Genomic DNA, 27,237 nt, shown 5'->3' with positions numbered 1-27,237 from the left:
AGTACTCATATGAACACTGAAAATCAATCTGCATATCTTACTCAATAATCAAACACAAGTTCCTGGCCATAAGAAAAAGGTGGGAGCAGATCTGGGCATAAGTAAGTCTCATTCCTCTTATCCCTGAGGCCACCAAGCTGCAATTTCTTCAAATGTTTGTATTTCCAGATTTATAATGGCCACTCTACCAGAGGCTGTGATTCAGGGAAAAAGACGAATCAAGGATGACTGAATAAGAAAGATGGGAGGTGATGTCAAAGAAAGAAATGTGGCAAACATTAGGAAGAAAAATGGTATATTTGTCAATAGTGTTGGCCTTGTGTTTCTTAGCAGTCTAGAGGGGAACTCAAAAGGGACATATGTGTTGGCAAATAATCTAGGAAAGAGCCAGAAAAAAAATCATGCCCCTTTTGGCAATCTGCTCTGCCTTGACTCCTAAAGGGCCTGGACAGCTCAAGAGGGACCAGACATTCTGGACCTGAGAGAGACACATTTTATCTAAGAGGCAACAAGAAAATCTGTTTTGCACAGCACACCGTATGGCTCTTTCCCCATTCACTGCCCCTGAAGATGTTCCATGAAGTCAAAGGAAACTGGACTCCTGGGAATCTTTAGTAGTATGTAGCCCAGGGTCCCATGGTCACAAAGGTGGGTCACTCTTCCTCTGCTGACTGGACTCCAGGGACACTAGGATCATTGCTGCTTATTGAATACCAACTTCCTGCTTATTGAATACCTTTCCAGCTTAGCCCTTGTGCTCACTATTCCCACTGCTTGCAGTGCTCTGCCCCTAGTTGTTTTTAGGGCTGGCACTTTTTTGTTCAAGTCTCAGCTCAACTGCCATCTTTTTAAGTAAACCTTCCTGCATCTAAAGTGTGTAACTCATCCAACCCTGCCCTGCTGCCTGTCAGTCTCTATCACATGATCAACTTTTATTTTCTTCATAGTATTTATCACTAGCTGCAAGTTTCACTTCATTTAATTGCTTATTTCCTTATTGTCTATCTCCCCTCACTAAAATTTAATTCTATGAGAATCAGAATCTAATCTGTCTTGCTCACTACTATATCCCCATTAAAAGGCACAGCAACTGACACACAACTGTGTGGCTCAGTTGGTTGGGCATCTGCCTTTGGCTCGGATCATGATCACCAGGTCCTGGGATCCAGCCCCAAATCTGGGCTCCCTGCTCGGCAAGGAGTTTGCTTCTCTCTCTCTCTCTCTCTCTCTCTCTCTCTCTCTCTGTCCCTTCCCCACCTCGTGCTCTCTCTCAAATAAATAAAATCTTTTAAAAAAGAGATATTCAATAAATATTTGTTGTATGAAATAATATCTCTCCATCTCTCTAAACCTCGATATCCTAATCTGTACATAGGACTGATAATGCTATCTGCAAATGAAGTTTATAAATTAAATGATAAACACTAAACATTGATCACAGAAAATACTCAATAAATGTTAGCTTTTATTATTAATATTAGCTATTATTTCTGCATTGTTAATTCTGAGCACTAATGGCTTAGCACACCGTAGATCCTCACCAAACGTAGGTGGAAAAAAATGAATCAATGAGAATTGAACCAAAAAGTTATAAACACTACAGCTGTCATAAGTTCTTAGAACTACTCCTTGAAAATATTGCCACAACATCTAGGGATGCTAGAGATAGATAAGTGTGTTTTAAAGTCCTCTCTCTTTTTGATTCCCTGGACCATAAGTTTCCTTTCCTGTACTAGATGCAGCATTGCCAAGACCTGTCTTCACTGGAAGGCTCTGCTCCTTATGTACACACCATTCCAGATTCTTACCACAAGTGTAAGTCCTCCCCCTGATATCCAGAGCTTTCAGCTTTCCCTCAACCCAGACCATCTGTAGGGCAGCTTATTCCATGACCATCTCTTCCCCCAGGAGTTTTATCCTTGGGACAGTACCTAAAACTGAAGGAGAAGCTAAGGAAATTCAGTCACACTCTGGTAACATGCATCAAAAAGGCAAAGAAGTAGGTAAGGGAGAGGTGGTTGCCAGCCCTCAATCCAGTATGGCCCACTCCTCTCTAGGAGCTAGTTGGTTATGATGCTGATGTGTTTCTAATGCTACCTCCCCCTTTGGTTTCTTCACTATCCTGGCAGATTCCAGAGTTTGGGACAGCCCTGAATATCTATAAGCACTGGAACAGCTCTGGTCACCTGGGCAGACAGAATGAATGGCCTGGGGAAAGGGAGGGGACAGATTATGTAAAACTGAATCCCTATCACTAACACCAACTGTTCTGAATGAAAAGAATCTCTATTGTGTTTTCCCTCTAAGAAAAAAACAAATATGAAACATAGCAAATAAACAGTCCAATTATTATATTCTCTTGGATTTGAGAGCCAGAAGGCCTCTGAAGCCTATTTGGCTTTGTTCTTGCATATCTGGCACTATTGGTTTTCCTTTTATGAATAATGAAAATCTGAAATAACATAACATTACCCTTAATCATGTTTGTGCTACAGAGAGAACATCTCCTTGATATTTAAGCCTTTGATTCTATGATGCCCTCACAAAACACCACTTTTTGTCAACAGCTGAATCCTTTCTTATTTAAGAAGTGTTTGAGGTATGAGAGTTTTTATTCCTTTGGTCCTTCCTCTAAACTCCCTTTCCCTTCCTCCAGCCTTGGGATTTGAAATCTGGGAACAGCATATCTCCTCCTGCTTTCCAAACTCATGACAGAGCTAAGGTAATAAGTGGTGTCTTGTAGATCTTGTACACATACAGGGACTGGTTGCTAAAAACTAGTGTGACATGCTATTTTGTCTCATAAATCCAAGAACACACATACATACTACACCCAATACAAATATTCCCAAATCACTTCACCCCCACTTCCTCTTCTACACCCCAGCATATATACAGTGTTGCTACTGGCTACAAAGCAAATGCGACAACATTGATAATTTAAAAATATAGAAGATGCAAAATTATCCTACCTTAAGGGAGCTACCCTAGAGAAAACCATTCATTTACCCATATATCCTTTTAGTATGCATCCATACACTTCCATAGTTTACATAGCTGGATCAGTGTGTACCAAACACATTAGGTTGTATCATCAAAGTTTTTCCATAGTCTTTTTCCATCGCTATGGCATAGTCTTCACGCGTTGTTTAAATGATTGCATAATATTGCATGTGCTAACATATATTTAGTAATTCCTTTATTGTTAGCATGCATTACTGAATTTACTCTCATATAAATTATATGGAAAGGAACCTCCTCCTATTTTTTTTAGATTTATTTTATGTGTTCATGAGAGACACAGAGAGAGGCAGAGACATAGGCAGAGGGAGAAGCAGGCTTCCTGCGGGGAGCCTAATGTGGGACTTGATCCCGGAGCCCCGGGATCATGACCTGAGCTGAAGGCAGACATTCAACCACTGAACCACCCAGGTGCCCCTATTTTTTTTTTTTTTTAACAATAAGTTCTCAGAAAGTCAGTAGTCTCTTTTTTTTTTGGTGACTTCACACACTCTCTCCTCGTCCTCCTCTACTTTATTCTTCCTGTCTCCTCTTGAGGTTTTGTCACTATTATAAGAGAAGTAAAGGACACTAAAAGCTGACTGTGGCAGTCATGGGAGCTGTGAGTGGGGAAAGTTACAGCTCCTCTGCCACTTGCTCCTGCCACACGTTTCTTCTGATCTCATACCTTTCTCCATTTGTTCCCCTGCAAGACACACATTTCTTGTTTCAGTCTCAATGCCTCATATCTCTATTCTTTCATTTATCTTCTTTCTGCTAGTCCTTACTTCCTATGTCTAGTTACTCAAGGCCTTACCTCAAGGCTTCTGGACTTGGACATGTACTCTGTAGAGCACACACAAAAATAAGTGAATCTCAACCAATTGTTTTACTTCTTAAGGAAAAAAAAATTTTTTTAAACCCTTCTTATTGTACCAGACCATTTGTGTCATCTTCAGGTAGGAACTGTTCAGACTGGATTTAAATTGTGGTCAAATGTGCATTCCATGTTCTTACTCACTTTTGGTCTCCTCAGGAAAAAAAAAGACTTAACAATAGATGGAATGATCCCACACCAACCAGTCATTTCTAATGATCCCAGGCTCAGATGAGAACAAAAGAAACGTAATCATAATAAACCCTGCCATTTATTGTATTACACTTGTTAAATGTTTAATTTGGGAGTTAACAGTCAACCACACAGGATTGCAAATAATTAAAAAACAACTCCCTAGTTAAAAGTTATTTATTTTTGTACAAGCCAAGCAAATACTTTGCAACTGAATGAGCCCAATATTAGATCATGAAAGTCACAAATTTTCTGGAACATACAGAAGGGATTGCTGTGAGCTGGCTCCATCTTAGTGTCAGGACAAGCAAAACAAGAGAAACCATGAGGGTTGTTTTGTTTTCACATTGAACTTGAGTCATTCAAATCAGATGAGTAAATACATATTGAATACCTGCAATATGAAAGAAAGGTGCTAAGCACCATATCTAAAAATAAATCAGACTATTTCTGCCTCTAATGAATTCAAATAAATGGTTTTTAAAACAAAGGTCCCTGCCTTTAAGGAATTTTAAGTGAGAGGTTCTACAGAATACTGCTGAAGAGACTATTATTTTACTTTATATTATTCATTTCTAATAGTGTATTTGAATTTGGCTAAGCCAAATTAGCTTCTTGGCTATGAAAGTTTTTCTAGTTTCATAATTAGGTTAGGCAATGGTCATCTTGCCTATGAAATGGGAGAAGGGTTTTCAAACTTTCGGTATGAGTGGTCTTTGATTCTCAATAGAGGGTCTCACTTCTCCACCCTGGTGCAGAATGTGGTAAACCAGATATTTTTAACAGTCTTTACTACAAGAGAAATATGTGAAGATATATTTTTAAACCATTTTATTTTTAAAATATGCTGCTGAACCAGTAAGAAAATAAGGAAAATCTCCAATGATCAAAACAGAAGCAAAAAGCAGAGAGAATCTGATAGGGGGAGCCCGTCCTGAAACTTTGGATGTCATGAAAATATTACTGTTTTAAATTGATAAGGCTTTGGGTTTCTATAGATACACAGCAGAAAGGCCTGGGCCGGAGCAAGTAGTGTTCACATAAAGCTAAAATCTTTTGAGGGTAAAAGTTTATCCCTATAGCTTCAAAGAAAGTGAGGCTTCACTACTCAAAGGGATTTTGGAAAGCATTGTGTCCATCTTGACCTTGGCTAGGGTGGGTGGGTGGAGACGGAGTAGGGATTATCTTTGGTGGGAAAAAAAAAGTAGTATCTAAGTGGGGAGGATATACTGTAGACTTCAAACGTATTGATAATACTTTATTTTTTAACTTATATGATAGATATGATGGTGATTGTTACTGACATACATCAGTGTGTATGTCTTTAATATAACTGAATCAAAGAAAAAAGTAGCCTATGACAAATCAAATAAAAGAGAATTATTTTTGGATCAAAAAACATTTAAGGTAGAGCTAACAAAAGACAACTGAAATTAGAACTCTAGCCTCTCGACTCCTAATCTGCTTTTTTCTACACTTTTTTGGAAAAAGCATATTTCAATTCAAGAAATCCTAGAAGTTTTAAATTTTGTTGTGGGATGTAATTGAGTAAATCATTTGCAAAAGGCCTCGTCTAAGGTTAATTAATATTGTGTGGGCTCTTTGGAATAGCTCCAAAATAGGCTTTTTGCTTGGTACAGCCTTGAATACAACATCCAAATTGGATCTAGATTAGAAAATCCTCTAACACCTTCTTTGGTGTTGGGGCAGAATTTACTGGCAGATCCATATGTTTCCTTTGGCCAGTCAGCTCCTAGTGACCTTGCCCATTTCCAAATTCTTAGAGTGTTTACTGTGTATCCTAATCACTTGGATACTCTGTTTTATTCTGTACTTCAGAGGTCTATAGATTATCTCCTTAATGAGATCTGAAGCTCCTAAAGAAGAGATTTACTTTTCAGTCCCTACATTACCAAGCAAATTTTGAGCTGGAAGGGATGCTATCTGCTTTAAATTTCTCATATAACATTTGAGGTTAACTAGTTCTGTGAAGGGGCTTGCCCCAAATCACACAATGCATTTGTCAGAATATCAACAGAAAACAGATGGCACAATCCAATTAGGATAATTCAGGGGAAGTTTATATATGATGGGACCATGTAAATGAGATTTAGAGAAACCACAGACTATAATGTAGTGTCTCAAGGCTAGTAACAGTTGAATACTTTGCTATTACTGCTAGGCAGCAAAGGGTAAGGATGAAGAATACTACAAAAAACTGGTAGAAGAGGGCTCTAAAGGCTCCTTGGGAGGAATCTTTAGTTAAGGAATTCATCCATCTCAAAGCAAGCTCAGAAAGGGATCCAGAGCAATAAATACCCCAGACCCCAACATCACTTTCCTATATCCACTCAAGTTACCTCCATTAGTCAAACAATGAAAACTTGAGAACACAGGAGCTGATTGATGAATTCCATAATAGGAGCCAAGGACAAGTGAATGGGTAGAGAGATCTGAAGGGGAAAAAAAACCCAATATGTAGGACATATAGCTTTGGTTGGAATGGAGTTCTCCTAACCCCGAGTCTACTACCAGTTAGAACATAATTCTTCTCATACTGCTCAAAATGCATAATGGCTTTGAGTTTGACCAAATTGAATAAAAACTCTCCCCAAAGAAGGAAGCTCTGTGCACATAAGGTTGAGTCAGAGCCCAGTGAGGGTGGGTCTCAGACCATCTCTTACTTTCAGAATTAGAATCAGATCCAAGAGCTGTACTCAGAAGCAGATGGGAAGCCAGTGTAGTGCCCAGGGCCAAGTGAGTGGAATGTTCCAAACAACCAGATCCATTCAGCATCCCCTTTTGCTAAACAGTGACACAACCCAGCATATGGCAGGCCGGACACTCTGTGAAGCATGGGACCATAGCCAAAGATAGATCTGGTTGGATTTGAAAGAGACATGCTAAATTTCAGAATTTGAGTTAACTCTGTGAGGTGTCTTTCTATGTGAGAAGGGATCTGGCAGGAGGTAAGAGTCCAAGAACCATTGGTGTCCTTTTGCCCACACCTAAGAACACTGCTCCAGTCAGAGGTGGAACTGAACTCTGGAAGACAGGAATAGACTTACACTTATGTGTGGGCTTGAAGGCAGCTCTTCTCAAACTGTACTACCATAGAGTCCTAGGGATAACAATTAATCCTACACACGAACAAAAACGTTTTCTAGGACCAATCATCAGGCTGAGAACACTGATAATGCATAGGCATGACAAGAACAATGGTGGGGACATTTCAGGATGATCTAGTAGATGTCTACTAGACCTCTCTCTTTCCTTCTCAAATATGTAGTTAACACTAATGGTGCCCATTAGTCCTTTGTAGATATTCCTCATTGGGCTATTATGATAATTAAATGAAACAATGAAATAGCACTTTGTAAATTGTAGGGCTCTCTACATATGACAATTGTTATTATTACCCACTGTGGACTGCCTAATGGTCCCAGGAAGGAATACTCATTTCTATACTTTAGCATGGCTTCTATCCTGAAAGATGGTTCCATTACTATTGCCTGCATTACAGAGTTTCCCCCCTGCGGTTGGATGGCAGTTGATGGAACATGTCTTCTTAGAAGCCCCAGCTGAATTCATGGGTCAGCTTCCTTCTTCCCACCCCAGGAACTAAGAGCTAGAAGCAGATGATAACACTTGGCTTGATACTAAGAAAAGGACTCAGGGTGCTATTTGATCAGACTGTGAGAAAGTACTTCCTTGTCTCTTGTTCTAGCTAGCAAGGCAAGAAGACAGAGCTGGTGATTGAACAATCAACAAGACGGGGGCAATCAGGCCTCTGAAAATCCTTAGAGAAATCCCATGAGAAGAAAAAAAATCCTATAACAGAATAACACATTAATATTAACTACTCTCTGATTGGCAGCTAATTGTTGCAAATGAGTTTACAGACCTTTCCCCTGACAATTAGGAGAGTGCTGCCATTACAAAGCTGTCAAGCCATGGCATAGATCTGTGCTACATAAGCTTGCAATGACTGGACTCCCGTGAGAGGGCCATAGACACCCGGGCGGGGTGGCCAGGGAAACCTGCCTAAAGTGGAGTCAGATCTGATGCACATATCAGACTGGCTGAACAGACCAAGCAGGTTTTTGGAGCGCAGGATATATGGGATAGAGAAGAGAAGATACCCTCAGGTGCGGTTTCATCTCATTACTTGCTAACGGTTTGGAATTATCTATATATTGGTGTTTGGAATTCAAATGATATGTTAAAGTGTCCGAACTTAAGCCCTATCAAATAATCAGACAAAATATATAATTGTGGGGCCCCCGGTGGCTCAGTGGTTAAGCGTCTGCCTTAACTGCTCGGGGCGTGATCCCTGGGGTCTGGGGGTAGAGTCCCACATCCGGCTCCCTGCGAGAAGTCTGCTTCTCCCTCTGCCTGTCTCTGCCTTTCTCTCTGTGTCTCTCATGAATAAATAAATAAAATCTTTAAAAAATATAATTGTTCCTTCATTATTAGGGGAAAACATTGTCCAGGATGGCTTGAGATGGTCTTTTCAAATGACAATATAGGTATGACAGTGTGGTGTTCTAGAAGCCAATGCATAAGCATGGCATATGTTTCTAGAACATCCATGTTACCTGAAAAATTTTTAAAGATTTTATCCGTTTTAGAGAGAGAGAGCATGCATGCATGCGAGCAGGGGGAGGGGGTGGGGAAAGAATCTTAAGCTGACTCTGCTCTGAGTGCTGAGCACAGAGTGCAGAACCCAGCACCGGGCTGGATCCCACTACCCTGAGATCATGACCTGAGCTGAAACCAAGAGTTGGGTCCTTAACTGACAGAGACTCAGGGGCCTCCAGTTCTGTCTGATTTTTTAAGGAGAATCAGATTGTTTTCATCAAATGCACCCACATATACACACACACACCAAGATGAGGACAAAATTTGCTTTTGTTTTTAAGATAAAACATGAGGCTTCAAAGACTTTTTGTTTTGTGACAGCTACCCTGAACAACACACTCCCCCCACTACTGTTTGGGGGCTGCTGTTCATAAAGAGTCAGTAGAAGTTTTGGGGTAGAAAATTCCAAGAAATTCTGGAAATGTACAGCCCTACGTGAAAACAGAGGGACAGAGAGTAGAAATAGCCCTCACAATCTTTTATAAACCAAGAAGCTGAATACAAAAAGAAATACATAAGAGTTATATTAGTTTTTTGGTAAGCTTTACTTAATATTTGACATATGCCTGGCAATATCCCAGACACTGAACCAAACACAAAGTTGAATACTACAATCACCTCATTCACAAGTCTTCCAGTTTATAAATTAGACTAGATGAAGTGTTCCTAAAATGGAAGTAATATCTTCTTGTTCCTTCTCTTCTTCCTGCCCCACCCCCTCCCCACACCTTCCACCCCAGCTTCCCAATGAAAACATATTTACTCATAAAGTACCTGAACCATTTGTTATTCCAACAGTGACATTAAATCATTCATCTTTTTTTTGAAAGAATATGACTCTCAAATATTTTGTTATGTCCTCCGATTCACAATGAAATGAACCATTACACCCCACAAGGTTACTCTGTGCCTTATAAAATCACCTTGGGTGTAGAGAGAAGTAGAGTCAGCAAGGGGCCAAAGCTGAGACTTGGCCACAGAGTTCAAGGTTCTGCCATCTTGGAGGAGTGACTGAGGCCACAACCCTTGATTGTTGGGTAATGGATCCTACTTTATGTCATAATTAGCTCCCTTTTCTCCTACTGTGTAGATTAAAAACATCAAAGTTGGAAGTTGGGCGGAGAAGGAGTTGGAAATTAGTCATTTTGAGAAAAAATATCCTCTGATGGGATTTCCAGGGAGAAGAAACCAGGCAAATGCAGCCAGCAGCAAGAGTCTTTCCCTACCCAGTTCTGCTGAAGATAGTACAGCCACAAGTTTCCTCTAAATCATTGAAAACTCCCTATCCTCAGATTTCATGATTCAAAAAAGGATCTCACAGAAAATTAGAGCCTATATTCTATACTGTGCATGCATTATTTAGAATAATTTCCTGGAACGATGGAATCAAAGAGCTGGGGGAGGATTTTAAGAGGTTTCCTAGGACATGATATTTTTTTTCAATAGAGAACAACATATATGGCAAATCAGACATATCTCCATAATGCCAAGACATAGTTGGAATTTGGGGAAAATGGTAAATAGCATTTTGTTCTATGTTTACCATGAAGCAATTTAAAAAATTCTGAGACTGAACCCCAGGTAGCCAGGGCAAAATCCTTAGTTTTTTGAATAGTATTATCCTATTTCCACTAAATCATTTCACATCAATGATCATGCTGGAAAGAAGGACATGGATTCTAGAATTAGATTACCCAGTTCCACTACTTCTTAGCTATGTGACAAGTTAAATGACTTAATCTCATTGTGCCTCAGTTTCTGTAGCTGTGATATGGAGAAAATACCAATGGGCCATCAGCAGAATTAAATTATGTAATGCATTAAAGCACTCAGCACATTGCTTAAATGCCTAAGAATTAATATTATGATTTTGATTATGATTATTGTCAGAAAATATGTCTTGTAGCAAGTTCCTTTGATAGCTAAATAGTTCAAAGCAAGAGATGCACGGTACTTCCTTTTTTTCTCTTTCCTTTAATTACTAATCTCCTCTTCTTTCTTATTTTGATTATTTAGTGTCAGATATGTTGTTGCTATAATTTGCTCAAATCTTTTCAAAAAATATGTGGGGCGTAAATTACAAGTAAAAATGAAGACCATGATTGTACCCGTATCAAATACCTCATCTATGAGTGCTTAAATGGACTTCTTTTTATATCTAATTATTATCCATAGAACAGAAAGGAATTTCTGGATTTATATCAATTAGAGAATATGACAAAAGAGAAAAAAAAAGAAAACACATAGGTGTCATTAAGTGTTTGAAATGAATCCACTATATCTGTTTGTCTCTATTGCTCAGCCCAGAAGAACACATCTTTCCGAGTCATACGGCTGTTAGGGAAATCTTAGCCCGAGCTATGTAACAACCCAAAGATGTACTGGCACAAACTCAGTGGTCCGCATCCACCAAAAGAGTCAACTTCAGTTGCCACATGAAACAAGATTATAATAATCACATTTTCTATTAGGAATGTAAAGGGTAACAAGAAAAGATGCAAAGAAGCTTAACTGTCTGTACCTACCTACCAACCTCCTTCCCCTGCTAGTCTGCAAATAGGTTACATCTCTTGGGCTGGGCTTCTGCCAAACATGCCATGTTTGGCATGGCAAGTCCTTCCACTCCTCTGTGGCAAGTGGTACCTCCAAGGCTCAGAAGAGAATTTATCTTTTCCCAGCAAGATAATCAACAGGCAATAGGCCAGGCCATGGGACACAGATAAAAAATGACATTATTCCTGCATTTCTAGTCTTTCCCCCACCCCTTAATTTTGTCATATCACCTCTGCATTGTAACAAGTTACTGGTTGTTTTCAGGCAGCTTCTCTACAATCATGTGGCCAGTTAACTCCATTATGCCAGCCTCCAGATAATCAAACCCTACTATCTTACGAAGCTCACAGACTAGGACATTTTCTCTCGCATTCTCTGGTTCTTTCAGTTGAGTCCTAACCACCAAGCAGACCCCTTTCCAGTAACAGTATCTGCTGTGATATCCCAGAGAGTTTTCGGTAACATAAAAATAGAAAAATATGTTTAGTATCAGGACTCCAAATAATAAAACCAGAATGTATTAAATTCTTCCCTACTAATATGTATGCTTGTGCATCTCTGTCATAACATTTATGACCAGATTCACATTGCTCAATCCTTAATTCCTTTTTAATTGTGTTCTAGACTCTACCTCTCTAATTAAAAGATAAGGAATTTGAAGGTAGGTAGAGTCCATGAATTATATTTCTTTTAAGAGCCTACAGAGTATTATAGCATTGGATGTTTAACAGATCTAAAAAAAAAAAACCAAAAACAAAAAAAAAAACCTAGTTGGCAGAAACCTGATGAAGGGAAAACTTAAATATATGCACATTCTAATTTCAGCTGATTTTAACAAAAATTCAGATTTAAGTCATCTCCAGTGTCCTGAGCAGTGAGCTCTCATGTCCTAGTTATCCATTAAAAAAAACAAGTCTGATGTAACGATATGCTGTTCTTCACATATTTATTATAATTCTCAATATCACTCATAAAAGGATAAATGACCTCATTTCTTCCAAATATATATTTTATGTATTTTTTCTAATGCATATAAAAAGTTGTCATCTTTGCTTTAAGAATTACTTATATATGTATTCTTTTTAACATGCTTATTGTATTTTTTATTCTTATTCTGGATCTTGATAGATAACGGAAAGCGTGTATTATTGTGTAAAGACTTAGAATTCTATACTTCTGAATAGTATCCAGAATGTAGTTTCAGTGTGGTCCAAGCTTTTAAGTTTGGTCAGCTAAATTAATTAGCTTGTTCATTCTTATTAATAATTTCCTTATCCCTGATTGTTATTTTACATGTACCTTATCCATTTTATCAATCCTAGAAATAACTTTAAATTATGCCTTAAATGTTGTCGAGGAACATGATATGTGAGAATGTAGGTTTGGCAGCAATATGAACCAAGATTCAATCTTAGCTCTGACTTTTAATAAACTCTAGTCTTGGGAAATTTATCAACCACTGTTTCTTCATATCTAGATAGGTTGGGTCTCACCTCTCCCACTTCCCTTTCTTGGTCAAAACTGCTTTGGCTAATCTTGGAGTTTCATTCTTTCCTATGAACTTTAGATTATATTAGAAATGTAATTGACAAAACTTGTTGGTAAACTCATTTGCTTTTGTTGAAATTTTGATTGGGATTACATTGATTGATAGAACAATTTTGAGAGAATGGTCATCTTCATCATTTTGAACTCTTCAATTCTTCTTTTATGTCCTTAAGGCTTTATAATTTGTTCATGAAGTATCTATGCTTCTTTTGTTAAACTTATTTTCAGTTATGTTATAACTTGATTTGCTACAAAAAGTAGTTTTCTTTCTTCCCAATAGGTGTTATTATTTCTTAATATACTAGCTGGATCTCCAACACATTGCTGGATAGCAGTAACGACAGTGGGCATCTTTGCTTTGTTTCTAAAATTAAAGATAATCTCTTTATTGCTAATTAGTGTGATAAATTTACATATTTAGTAGATAACACAATCACGTTAAGGAATCTCTTTTCTATTATAGTTTGCTAATAAGTACATATATTTTGAAAATTATGAATAGCTGTTTAATTTTATCAAATACATTCTCTGTATTTGTGAGTTGATCAAATTTTTTTCCCTTTCAAATTTGTTAAGGTGATAAATATCACTTACAGATTTTCTAATTTGAAAATATCCTTGCATTCTTGACATAAGCACTATCTGGCTTTGATTTATTATTTCAAGCTTTCTTTCTCCAAAACAGTTTATATGAAATAGGGGTTATATATTCTTTGTTGGTTTGGAAGATTATAATTGGAACATAGTCTGGTCCAAATGTTTTATCTGTCAGGATAGACTTCTTTTCCAAGTTTTTTTTTTTTTTTTTTTTTTTTTTTTTAATGCTTAATCATTTAAAAACCTTTCAGGTTTTCTATTTCTAATGAGTTATTTTTGGTTATTATATTTTTCTAAAACAGGAAGTTTTTCAAATGTATTGGCATAAAGTAATTCATGAACTTCTTTTAAAATTCTACTGCACTGTTATGACTTCTCATTTTGAGAATTTTTTTTTTAATTTTTATTTATTTATGATAGTCACAGAGAGAGAAAGAGAGAGAGGCAGAGACACAGGCAGAGGGAGAAGCAAGCTCCATGCACCGGGAGCCCGATGTGGGATTCGATCCCGGGTCTCCAGGATCGTGCTCTGGGCCAAAGGCAGGCGCCAAACCGCTGCGCCACCCAGGGATCCCGAGAATTATTTATTTCTATGTTATTTTTTTCTTGATTATTTTTTCCAGAGGACAATCTATTCTATTAGAAGAAATAGATTTTTATTTTGTTGAGACGCCCTGGGTGGCTCAGGGGTTGAGTGTTTACCTTTGGCTCAGGGTGTGATCCCCGAGCCCCAGGCTCCCTGCATGGAGCCTGCTTCTCCCTCTGCCTATGACTCTGCTTCTCTCTCTCTCTTTAAAAAAAAAAAAAAGATTTTTATTTTGTTGTTTCTCTGTATTCTCAATATTTTCTCTGTATTCTCAATAATATCTGCCATTATTGTTTCCCCCTCCTTTGTTTGGGTTTAATTTCCCTTTATTTGTCTAACTTCTTGAGTTAGATGATTACTTATTAATTTGCATTTTTTCTTTTCTAATGTATGCATAAAGGGCTCTGAATTTCATTCTTATGACCAGTTTAACTTTTCTATGCAAGTTTTTATACCTATTTTTACTGTCCATTACTTTTTTCTTCAACACAGGAAATATTTTGATTTTTTTAGTGACTTAATGTTTTTTTAAAAATCTCTTTTTCTATGTTTTTGTTATTTCCTTCTCCTTTTTTGCATTGAAAATGAGGAAACTGGTAAGTAATCTTGCTTTTGCTGAGACCTGCTACGTGACCTAATATGTAGTTAATATTTAAATATATTCCATATGTGCTTGAAAAGAATGAGTATCCTTTAATTTGAGGGGAACATGATTCTATATACCCATTATATCAAGCTTTTCTATTGTATTGTCAAGTCACACATACCCTTACTAATTTCTTAACTGCATTATCTAGCACATAATATGAAAATTTACTAAAATTATTCACCTAAAATTGTGATTTTAATTATTGAAGTATGTACAATAAGCTTTTATTTATATATTTGGAGGCTGTTTTGTTAGGGGTATGTCATCCTTAGGGCTGTTCAAAATTTTTCTTGGTGAATTGCTCTTTCAATCATTGTGTAGTAACTTTCTCTTCTAGTAATGCTGTTTGCTTTATAGTCTAATTTGTGATATCAACATAGCTGTATCAACTTTCTTTGTTGGGCAGCCCAGGTGGCTCAGCGGTTTAGTGCTGCCTTCAGCCCAGGGTGTGATCCTGGAGACCAGGGATCGAGTCCCACGTCAGGCTCCCTGCATGGAGCCTGCTTCTCCCTCTGCCTGTGTCTGTGCCTCTCTCTTTCTCTGTGTCTTTCATGAATAAATAAATAAAATTTTTAAAAAATCAACTTTCTTTGTTAATATTCACTTAGCATATTTTTTCCATCCTTTTACTTTCCTGTGTCCTTATGTCTCAGGTGTGTCTCCCATAAGATCATCAAAACAGGACTCTCTGAAATTGCCTTTTAATAGTCTTTTTTTTAAGTCTATTTAAAAATAGACCTTATATTTAAAGAGGTTTTAGGTTTGCAGCAAAATTGATTGAACTGAAGGTACAGAGATTTCCCATATATTCCCTATATTCACACACTCAGAGCCTCCCACACTATTAACATTCCCCACCAGAGTGGAAAATTTGTTATAACTGATGAACTTACAGTGACATGGCATTATCACCCAGAGTCCCTAGTTTACATTAGGGTTCATTCTCGGTGTGATCATCTATAGGTTTAGATAAATATATAATGACATGTATCCACCATTATAGAATCACACAGAAAGTTTCCACTGACCTAAACATACTCTATCCATCAATCTAATCCCTTCCTCCCCTCTGCCTAATGTCTGGCAACCTCTGATCATTTTACTTCTCCAGAGCTTTGCCTTTTCCAGACTGTCCTACAGCTGGAATCATATGGTATGTAGCCTTTTCAGATTGGCTTCTTTCAGTTAGTAATATGCATCTAAGACTTTGTCATGGCTTTTTATGGCTTGATAGCTCATTTCTTTAGAGTGCTGAATAATATTCCACCGTCTGGATGTATCACAGTTTATTTATCCATTCTCCCCAAGGACGTCATTGTTGCTTCCAAGTTTGGGCAATTATGAATAAAGCTGCTATAAACAAACATGTGTAGGTTTTTGTGTGGACATAGTTTTCAATTCCTTTCGGTAAATACCAAAGAGCACAACTGCTGGATTGTGTGGTTTAAGAGTATGCTCAGTTTTATAAGAAACTGCCAAAGTGTCTTCCTAAGAGGCTGTACTATTTTTGCATTCCCACCACCAATGAATGAGAATTCGTGTTGTTCCTTATCCTCACCAGCAGTTGCTGCTGTCAAATGTTGGTTTAGGATTTTAGCCATTCTAATAGGTGTGCAGGGGCCTCTCACTGTTGTTTTAATTTGCAATTCCCCAATGACCTATAACGTGGAGCATCTTTTAATATGCTTACTTGCCATCTATATATCATCTTTAGTGAAGTATCTGTTAAGGTTTTAGAACCATTTTTTAATTGGGTTCTTAATTGTCCTTTAATTTGTTTGTATTCATTGTAGCAATGAATTTGGATTTATTCTTACCATCTTATCTGTGCCTTCTATTTGCCTTACTTTTTCTAATTATTTTCCGCTTTCTTTTGTATTAATCAAGTTTATTTCCCTCTCGTCCTTCTACTGGTTTGAAAATTATTTGTTCTATTTCTATTTTAGTCCTTATCCTTCAAATTTTAACAAGCATACTTAATTCAACAATCTAACATTAATGCTTCTATCCCTCTCTAGAAAAACATATTAGAAAACTGATTATCCTTTCAGTTATTATTGTCAACAATCCTAGTTCTATCTTGCTTTTAATCCTCTGCCCAAATTACCATTGTTGTTATTAAATTTTGCATCTAATGTTCATTTAGATTTACATATGTATGTTAATTTCTTTGCTCCACATTACTTTTTGCATCCCATTGTTACTTAAAGTATCGTTTTTAGTGTAATTCATTTGGCAAGGGTCTTTGAGTGATTAGTTCTTGCAGTCTTTGTTTTTCTGAAAATGGCTTTATTTTGTTCTTATTTAAATAATTTATCTGAATAGAAAATTCTAAAATGGCTATTATTGGTATTTGTATTTTGAAGGTCTTATTTCACTCTTTTCTGATCATTAATGAAATTATTAAGGATTTTGCTAATTGATTTTATTATTTGTAACACATTGATCTTTTCTCTCTTGTTATTAAGACTTTTCTCTTTGTTGTTTTGCAATGACACTGCAATACGTTTACATGTAGATTTGCTTTTTGTTTTTCCACTCATAGCGTTTTTCATTATGAGGATTCATGTTGCTAATCAAATCTGGAAAATTCTCAGTCATGGTTTCTTTGAATATTGAGAATTCTCTATTCCATTTCTTTCAGAAATCCTATTACCTTTATTTTGGATTTTCTCATTCTATCCTCTATGACTCTTACCCTATCATTTGTGTATCCATTTATTTCCCTCAGTGTTGCAGTCTTGTTGATATTCTCAGCTCTGTTTTCTAGTTCATTAAGTTTCTTTAGCTCTATATAAATCCACTATTTAGGGGCAGCCTGGGTGGCTCAGAGGTTTAGCGCCACCTTCAGCCCACGTCCTGATCCTGGAGACCCAGGATCAAGTCCCATGTTGGGCTCCCAGCATGGAGATGGCTTCTCCCTCTGCCTGTGTCTCTGCCTCTCTCTGTCTCTGTGTCTCTCGTGAATAAATAAATACAATCTTAAAAAAATAAAATAAATCTACTATTTACCCAGTATATTAGGTTTTAAGTTCAGTGAAGAATATTCTATATATCGGAGTTTTTTGTTCACATTTTTCTTATTCTGGTAAATAACACCTTGTTCTTTTTTTGCTCCTAAATCTTATTTTAATCTTTTAAATAATTTTAGCTCTCTTATATGAATATCTCTTTCAGATAGTTTGTCTATTATTATCAAGTTTTTTGGTTTCTAATCCTTCAGCCAGCCTTACAAATTAATTATCTGCTGCTTCATGTTCATGGTAGATAATTTCCAGGTGCGTTTTGAAACTTTTATTGGGAGGTCATTTTAAGCATTGTTTTTCCTAAGGGAATCTTGACTCTCATCCGTAAGGGAGTCTGGATAGTTGAAGTGTTGCTCTCAAATATTTTGGGATTTTCTTCTTCCATTCACCCCGTGAGTATCATTCACATGGGGAAAACCTTTAAGCTTACTTTTCAGGGTAGGGCTTGAAGTACTTCTTAGGTAGGATAAATTTGGGTTCCAAACTCATTAAAGACAGATGGACATATGTTTTTATTCTACTCAAAACCAGAAAAAGAAACACATATCTTGTATTTTTTCCCAAGCTAAGCAGTGAATCCATGTAGTCCCCCTTTGGGCAGAAATGCTTCAGTTTCCCATCTTTCGTTGGGAGTCTCAGCACCCATTTCACACCTTCTGTGGGATCTCTTTGGGTCAGATGTCTTATCTTCTATCCCTGGGAAGACATTCAAACCTAAGCTTTATCCCTCCCCCCACACATTGCACTCCACTCTGCCATGGCTTAAATGCAATATAATTCCTCTAGCTGTTAGCGCCCTCCTATCTCTGGCTTAAAGGAATTTCCACATCTTTCTCCTAAGCTTGGACATATATTTTAAAAATTATATTTCAACCAGTAAACCTCGATGTTTATAATAGATTGAACTGTGGTCCTGCAAAATTCATGTGTTGAAGCCCTAACCCTTTAAGTTTAACCTCAGAATGCAGATGTAATTGGAGACAGGGCCTTCATAGGGGTCCTTAAGTAAAAATGAGGCCATTCAAGGTGAGCCCCATCCAATCTGACTGGTGCCCTTATAAGAAGAGGAAATTTGGACATACAAAGAGAGACACCAGGGGTGTGAACACACAGAGTAAAGATCATATGAGGACACAGCAAGAAGGTGGCCATCTGCAAGCCACAGAAAGAGGCTACAGAAGAATCCAAATCTGCTGACACTTTAATCTTGGATTTCTACTCTCCAGAACTACAGGAAAATAAATTTATTTTATATGGCCACTCATTTATACTATTTTGTTTTGACGGTTCTGGCAGACAATTATAGTGTTTTAACACATTTATCTCCATCCTAGTCTACTCTGATTTTTTTTTCAGAAATTGCTTAATTTTTAAAATCAATACCCTCATCCTCCTGACTTCCATTCCATAATATTTAGTGCACTTTTCCACACAAAGAAAACGCTTTACAGGAGCTTCCAATGCTATTAAAAAGCAAAAAAAAAAAAAAAAAAAAAAAAGCAAATAAACGGTGACAAAGGTAGTTTTTTTTTTTTTTTTTAAAGGTATCTCAGTAAGATACATGGGGAGGGTAAAAGAACTGCCAGTTTTATCCACACAGTATTTCAAAGACTCTCTGAGTTCAGACTATTTCCAGAAACTGGACTTGTCAGACTACAGACTGACTTGGGAGAGCTGGGAGAAAGCATTTCTACCTTGGAGAAGTACTGTTATTCCAGCTTCCTAGAAAGTCTCTGTATCTATACCACTCAGAATGTACCCAAACAGCCCAGACTTTGGAATGTCCCTCAACACAGAAATCATTCATTCTATCTATCACATCAGTATCAGTATCACATCATACTAGCAATCACCAAAACAAACATGCAATATAACCTAAAAAATCTTTCACCATTCAGAAAAGCCACTGGACTCATGCATGCATGACCTGTTCTCTGCTAGGATTTACTTAGTGACCAAGTGATCCTCTGATGACATCAGGAATGGATGAGACTGAACACTGAATGGAATAGGACAAAGCCAACATTGTTACTGGGGAGAAATGGATAGATTTAATATCTGGAAATTATACTGGGTAGGAGGAGGAAAAGAAAAAAGGAGAAAGAAAGAGATCATTAGAGATGTTATCTTGTGTTGTCTTAGCAACTACCTGGTCAAATTGAATTGTAAAGACTGATTAAACATGGGTATATGCCAAGTGATAGAAAGGAAATGTGTGGATTTGTATCTTACTGGATTGGGATTTTTGTGTCACTGACTTTGGGATCCAAATCACCTGGAAGTTGAATGTGTTCATATGATTTCACACAAGAAAAAAAAAAAAGCACGGTTCGGTTTATTGGGAGTGGATGCTGTGAATATGTGGATGCTTTAGGAAATAAATGTCCTCAAAAAAGACAAACAAGCAAACCTGATAAGGAAGGAGAATGGAAGAGAGAAAAAAGGATGAGGAAGGAAGAAATTCAGATCTGAGACTTTTTCTGTAAGAGACAACATCTCTTCACATCCAAATTAACCCAAAAATCTATGAAAGCCATTTTAGGAGTCACATAAGCTAAAGTTTTAACTTTTTATTTTTTATTTTTTTATTTTTTAATTTTTTTTTTTTAATTTTTATTTATTTATGATAGTCACACAGAGAGAGAGAGAGAGGCAGAGACACAGGCAGAGGGAGAAGCAGGCTCCATGCACCGGGAGCCTGACGTGGGATTCGATCCCGGGTCTCCAGGATCGCGCCCTGGGCCAAAGGCAGGCGCCAAACTGCTGCGCCACCCAGGGATCCCAAGTTTTAACTTTTTAATAAGAGTTGATTTATTTGAGAGAGAGAGAGAAAGAGAGAGCACACAAGTAGGGAGAAGGGTAGAGAGAGGAGAAGGCTCCCCGCTGAGCAGAGAGCCCAATATGGGGCTCAATCCCAGGACCCTTGAGATCATGACCTGAGCCAAAGGCAGATGCTTAACCAACTGAGCCACTCAGGTGCCCCTTAACTTATGTTTAATGGTCTTGTTCAGCACCAGTTAATCACCAGTATCGTAATGTTAGAAAAATATTCAGCTTCTCATCAACCTTGATACCTCTGTAAATACTGTTTTATATATCAGAAGAAAGCAAATGTCAAAGACAGGACCTAATGCCAACTTGGCAAGGCATCTCCTAGTGATCTAAAGCAGGAGAGCAAATTCTAGAGCAAGACGGAGTTTGAATCCTAGCTTTGCTATTTGCCAGCTGTGCAGCCTTGAACAGATTACTTAACCTCTCTGTGCCCTAGTTGCTTCACATATAGCATAGGAATAATAATAGTACTTACCTCATTAGGTTATTGTAAATTAAATGAGTTAACATTTATGAAGCACTTTTAACAGGTATTTAGTACTTAGCAAACGCTATATGTTTGTCAATAAAGTAAATACATATGTTTAATTAATTTGCTTTGCACAAGAAAGGAATAAATCCAAGGAAAGTCTGAATTGAATCAAACAGTTGCTTGGAATTCTGATAAGTTTAGATTATAAAATCAAAATAGTGAACTCATAGAGAAGGTCTCATAGAGAGACCTGTTTATAGTTTTCCCAGGTTAAGTATGAAAACAGCACTACTTCAATTCATTGAAAATAACTGCAGCTTGAAGTAGCAAACATTTCCACATCTTCCTGCGATAACGGAGTTTAATGAGGCAGGAATATTTAGGAAAGACACGAAATGTTTCACAAGTGTGGTTAGCTTTTCACCAGCCTCTCTGCTTGGGCCTTTGGCTTTCTAAAATTAATTTGGCAAGCCTACAAGAGAATTCTCTGACCTGATGTGTGCTAAGTACTCACTAATTTGTTTAGCGGGTGACCTTCCCCAGTTTCTCTCCAGGACACCTTTAAGGGGGTCGGCGTCATACTTGACACTCACATAATTTGAAGATATAAATTACCTATGAGATTTTGAAAGAGGAATGAAATATTTAAAGCCTTAAAAACTTATTGTCAGGTGTAAGGGAAATAGGAAAGGAAAGTGACCATGAAAGAGGAAATGCTGCTACCCCAAAGCTGTCACTCTAGCCCATTACAACGTTTCCATGTGTTGCTTATCCAAACTGGCTCTGGGAACAACTACTGCCCCCTGCTTTGGCTAACCAATTGGTGGTCCTCTACTGGGGGTTTGACCAAACTGTCTTCACTTGGAAATAAGCAAGAAAGGAATTCTCTACTGAGATCTCATTATACCGTGGGCAAGAGTCACCAAACAGATGCACAGAATGTCAGTTAAGAGAAGATCCATGCCAAATCCCCAGGCTGGAGATCATTAATCCATTTCCATGTAGAGCTTTTATCTCTCACTAATGATGTGCTGAATTCCAAGCACTTTTATTAACTAAAGAATGGTCATAGATAGAACTATTGGCCCATTCTTTGGTTTGAATAGGATTCAGAAAAAGTTATATATATATATATTATATTATATTATATTATATTATATTATATTATATTATATTATTATATATGCTTCTCTGAACGTACAAGAGACTGTGCTAAGAGCATGCAAAAGCAAAATGCACACTGAGTATATAAAATTGTTGATGTTTATTTTTTATATTTACATTTTAAACCACCTTATTGAAGTATGATTTACCTACATAAAGCTATGCTTTCACATGTAATAAAAACAACTTGATGAGTTTGGAGATTAATATACATCTGTGAAACCATTATCACAACTCTTGCCATAAACATATCCATAAAATTGAGGCCCCTGGGTGGCTCAGTGGTTGAGTGTCTGCCTTCGGCTCAGGTCATGATCCCAGGGTCATGGGATCAAGTCCCGCACTGGGCTCACCACAGAGCCTGCATCTCCCTTCTGCCTATGCCTCTTCCTCTCTCTGTGTGTCTCTCATGAATAAATAAGTAAAATCTTTAAAATATATATATCCATAAAATCCCAATATTTAGAGTTACCAATTCTTACACATTGCTTGGTGGTAACTTTAGTATTAGGTTATAGATTTATTCATATAACACAATCATTTTCATAAGAAATTCATCCTAAATTTTCCTGTCAAAGTAGATAACTTTATAGATATAGAGGTTCTAGAAATTATACAACATGAATTGGGAGGGAAGTTGTCACTAGATACTACATTAAGAGGCTGTCTGCCTGTCTATATGTTACCTCTCTGTTCTTCACTCTAAAGGAAAACTAGCAGAACAGGATTCAATCATCCTTTTTGTTTGTGTGCAGACTAAATGTGGAATCTGAAAAGTCCCACAATGGGATCCCTGGGTGGCGCAGCGGTTTGGCGCCTGCCTTTGGCCCAGGGCGCGATCCTGGAGACCCGGGATCGAATCCCACATCGGGCTCCCGGTGCATGGAGCCTGCTTCTCCCTCTGCCTGTGTCTCTGCCTCTCTCTCTCTCTCTCTATGTGACTATCATAAATAAATAAAATTAAAAAAAATATATATGAAAAGTCCCACATTAAAACCCACAAAAGGAGGTCTCATTGACCTGGCTGTCTTGGTAAGCCATTATTCACAAATCTCTAATAGGCACTAGATTTGGAGGTGAGAAGCAGATCATTTTGGCAGGATTCAGATGTAACTTTGTTTTCAGAAATTCAAGAGGGAAACAGTAATGTGATTACCTCCAATGTCAAGGCTATCTCTTTACAACTGGTCCAGGATGGGTGCTAAGCCCCTGAGATTGGTTGGTACATAAAGAGCCCAAGTCAACCATATGAGACCTTGAACGAGAGGAATGAGAAGCAGCAGCCGGTCAGGGACCAGCAGAGAATACAGGAGACAGGAAGATGAAGTGAGAGCTCTTTCCAGGAGACAAGACAGACTTTTTCTAACTACCCTGTACCTCCCCACAGAGGACTCAACTTTCCCTGGTTTCTTGCTGTTGGATGCTATGAAAGTGTTTCAACTGACTTTATGATCCAGCGCGATGAAGACTTGCAGGAGGCCCCCACCATGGATATTGTTACAAGCCTCCTCACCCTCTTATGTAATTCAAAATAAAAGCAATTCTAATGCAGAAATTGCAATTCTTACACTGGTGCCAAAAGTAGAGTTTCTATCTGAATATTTCAACTGTGTAATTTGGGTAAGATTATCAAAGCTGAAAAGCTCTCATTTCTTTAACTACTTCTGCTTTTCTGGTGGCCAGCATGCATTTATTCAAAAGATAGAGGAAGAAGAAGGGAAAAAAAGAGGAGGGGAGGAAGTGGAGGGAAGAGGAAGGAAGATGTACTGAACCGATGTTGTTTATTCCTGATTTCTTTTGTCAGGGCTTAGAAATTTCAGTGATGAGTGGCATGGCATTCTTTCAATGCCTACTTCTCCAGAAAGGACTTTAAAATTGGACTTCCCAAAGCACAACCTGCCAAAGAAAAGCAGGTAAGAGAACCAAGTTCCAAGTGGAAAGACATGATGTGTGTAACATCTGAGCACCCAGAAAAATCTTCCCATTCTGTGCATAATGGAAATTTGTTGAGTAAATAAATGAGAGCAAGAAGATTCTATTTAATATGATAGCACAACCAAGGTTCTATTTAATATAATAACACAACCAACAGATGAAAAGAAAAAAATGTAACCAACCAGTTGTTATACCTTAAATAGCCACAACCCAGCGACTGTCTTGATATGTCTGTTGAGCTGACCTGCTTACAGGTTGCATTGACTGATGCATTTTTTTTCTTTTCCCGTGAAAGGACAAAAAGGGCTGCTGACCCTGTCCTCATCTCATTCTGTCTTGCCTGAAGTTTTCTTTGAGCCCAGAATCATTTTTTTATTTCACAAAGAACTCGACCTTATTTCCAAGGTCCCAGAGCAGCAAGCCAGTGCTGCTAGTGAGGTCAGGCTGCACACCTGAAGCTCCGTTCTGCCAGCCTGCCTGCTGGGCTCTCACTATGGCATCAAAGAGTTCAGGGGCACCATGCACAGCACCAGCCTCTCTTCTATGCCTTTGTCACTGCTTCCCTGCCAGAGTCAGGCCAGCATGAGAATCTGGACTCTGCTACTTACCAACCAAGTAACCTTGGGCAAATCTTTGCTTCTCCAAGCTTCAGAACCCAGACCCTAAGTGAAGATAACCACATCCACCTCATTCATCCCTCCGTTTGAGGAAGAATTATATGACAATAAATATTTCGTACTTATAACCTGGAATATGCCCCATGACCATTAAATGATGCTTTTCTCTTTCTCTTTTGCCCCTTTACCCACCTATTACATTTCTCAGTAGTGCTAACGAGAAAGCCAAAAAAAAAAAAGGACTGCTACTGACTCCCCGGACCTCCCTGTAGTAAAGTATCCCACTCAATAATTGCTAAAACACCCTTTTCTTCAGTCTCAAGCTGGAGGCAGCTAGATTAATTTCTCAGTAACCTCTGAGAGCAATTTTATAGGTTTTTTTCCATATTTGCTTAGAAACAGAAGATACAAGATCTGAGCTCTTGGAGCCAAAGTGTTTCTTCTATTACTGACTCATAAGGATCACAGTAGAAATCGGGGGAAAAAAAATGCTCATCCCAAGAATGATTAAAGTGGTGTGAATGCAGCCTTGCTCATGTCAGTTGATCTAATCAGCACTCTCACAGTAGGAAAAGAAAATTTCTGCAATATCCAGTAATACATTAAAACCTCATGAATCAATTCTTTAATGCACAGAAACAAAAACATAAAATGAGCCATGTCCCTTGAGGTGATCTGGTTTTTTCCCTCCTCTAATCTGTTTCCATCAAGAGCCTAGAGGTGGGAAAAGAAAATGAATGGGTCACTTGTGTAGCTGTGAGGTCATCTGATGTGACTGGAGCCAATGGGATGGCTCCAGTTTGAGCAAGGGCAGCCCACACCTTGCAAACACTTCCAGTAGCAGGGCCAGAGCCATTCACTCCTCTCCCACTGCGCAGGGAAGTGGCACTAAAAAAAGCCCCTGGGGGTACTTGCTCAAAGCTAGAAACCCTCGTGATTCTTCTACATATCACTGCTTACCTCTATTTGCCCTGATGGCAGCTACCCAAGTTACTATATTAGAAAGCAGCCCAGGCTTGATTTCTGTGTGTGATTTTGGATGAGTCACTTGACCTTTTATTCACACAGTGAATATTTATTGAGTACCTTCTGCATGCCAGACACTGTACTAGGTGCTGGGGATATGATGGTGAGGAAAAGCAGACCCAAACCCTCTCCCTGTTGGGTTATGAAGAGATGATTATTGATAATGTATAATTGCAGGTGGCACAGTGGCTAATAACAGGGAGATCTGACCTAGTAATGGAGGTCGGGGGGCCTCAGGCTGGTGATCAGATTGCAGCCCGGATTTCATTCTCCACTCACTCCCTTCATCACGTGCCTTTATGCAGGGCATGAAAAGCACAGAGCCCTGTATCCAATCCTGCTATATGGAATCTTGTAAAAGCAGCATAAAAATACAACAGATGGATGATTTCAAAGGCACCAAGCATCTGTTTATTTAGAGGTGAATCTTGGAATGGATCTTGAAAGGTAGAGATTATCGATGGATGGAGATAATATGGTGAAAGGTGAAGAGGCAGACATTGTGTAGATAAGAAGGAAACCAACCATTGCAGACCTGGGGAAAGAGAGGCCGGTGAGAGAGGGAGCAGGAGGAATTGTCTCTAGAGGGCTCCTGGGGTTATGCCTGGAGCTAGCTAGCATTAGCCTGTAATGTTGAAGGACCCGAGGACAGTGTGTGGGTTTAGAATTGGTAAAGAGGGAATGAAAAGCAGCTCATGTTTTGTTTCTCTAAATGAAAATAGATTCATAGCTTTTTCCTCTTAGCTTTAATGGTAGTACACACTCTTCATAAAACACTTCCAGCACTGTAAAAGGTAAATGAAGAAAATAAAAAAAATATATGTCACTATTCAAATAATTATCTATTAATATTTTGGCATACAGATTTTAGATTTCTTTGGCACACAGGTATGTGTCCACAAAGACATACAATATGACTTTAAATTATGTCATACTGAGAATATTATTTTGTAAACTGCCTTTTTCCCTTTTTGATATGCTCTGGGCATCTCTTCAATTCAACAAGTGTACAATGTTGTCATCATTTCTATGAAGTTAGTGGATGCTACTATATGGTTGCACCACAATTTATATAAGCGGTCCCATGTTGATGGATATTATTTTTCAAGTTTTGACTCCTATTACTAACTTTCTGATAACATCTTTAGAGAAACCAGTATGCAAAAAATGTCAACTTGCCATTGACACATAAAAATTAGTGTCTGGTTGAGGTTCACTGGGTACTATTCACATGGACACTGGTCAGCTGTAGTGTACAAGCAGGGGGATGTAGTAGAAAGTGCACTAGGCTAAGATGGTAAAGATTCTGAAAACTCAAGACTCTCAGCTTTTGCCTGATAAATTTAGAAAAGTCACCAAGCCTATCTGAATCTGAATTTTCTCAGATGTAACTGAGACAGACGGGGAGAGTAGGGTGGTCATATACAGAAGGGAAAGACACTCAGATTACATAGCACTTCCCAAAACACTAATTCAGAGCAAAATTAATAAGTATTCTTTGGTAAACATAATGGTTCTGTTG

At 38.1% G+C, this 27,237-nt stretch overlaps 1 protein-coding gene across 7 annotated transcripts in view; it reads right to left on the bottom strand.

The window, feature by feature from the left end:
• Positions 1-27,237, bottom strand: part of PLCXD3 (phosphatidylinositol specific phospholipase C X domain containing 3) — a 184,693-nt gene that overhangs the window by 91,888 nt on the left and 65,568 nt on the right. The window contains exon 1 of one of the 7 annotated variants that reach the window (XR_012030202.1): positions 9,634-9,728. The exons of the other annotated variants lie outside the window; for them this stretch is intronic. The gene's annotated coding sequence lies outside the window, so the exon portion shown is untranslated. Of the gene's footprint in view, positions 1-9,633; positions 9,729-27,237 lie in introns of those variants that run through there. 7 annotated transcript variants of the gene reach the window in all.

This window comes from Canis lupus, chromosome 4 (assembly GCF_048164855.1).
Source record: "Canis lupus baileyi chromosome 4, mCanLup2.hap1, whole genome shotgun sequence".
Lineage (NCBI taxonomy): Eukaryota > Metazoa > Chordata > Mammalia > Carnivora > Canidae > Canis > Canis lupus.
Note: the sequence above shows the minus strand (reverse complement) of the source record. Positions and strands in the feature narration are given on the sequence as shown.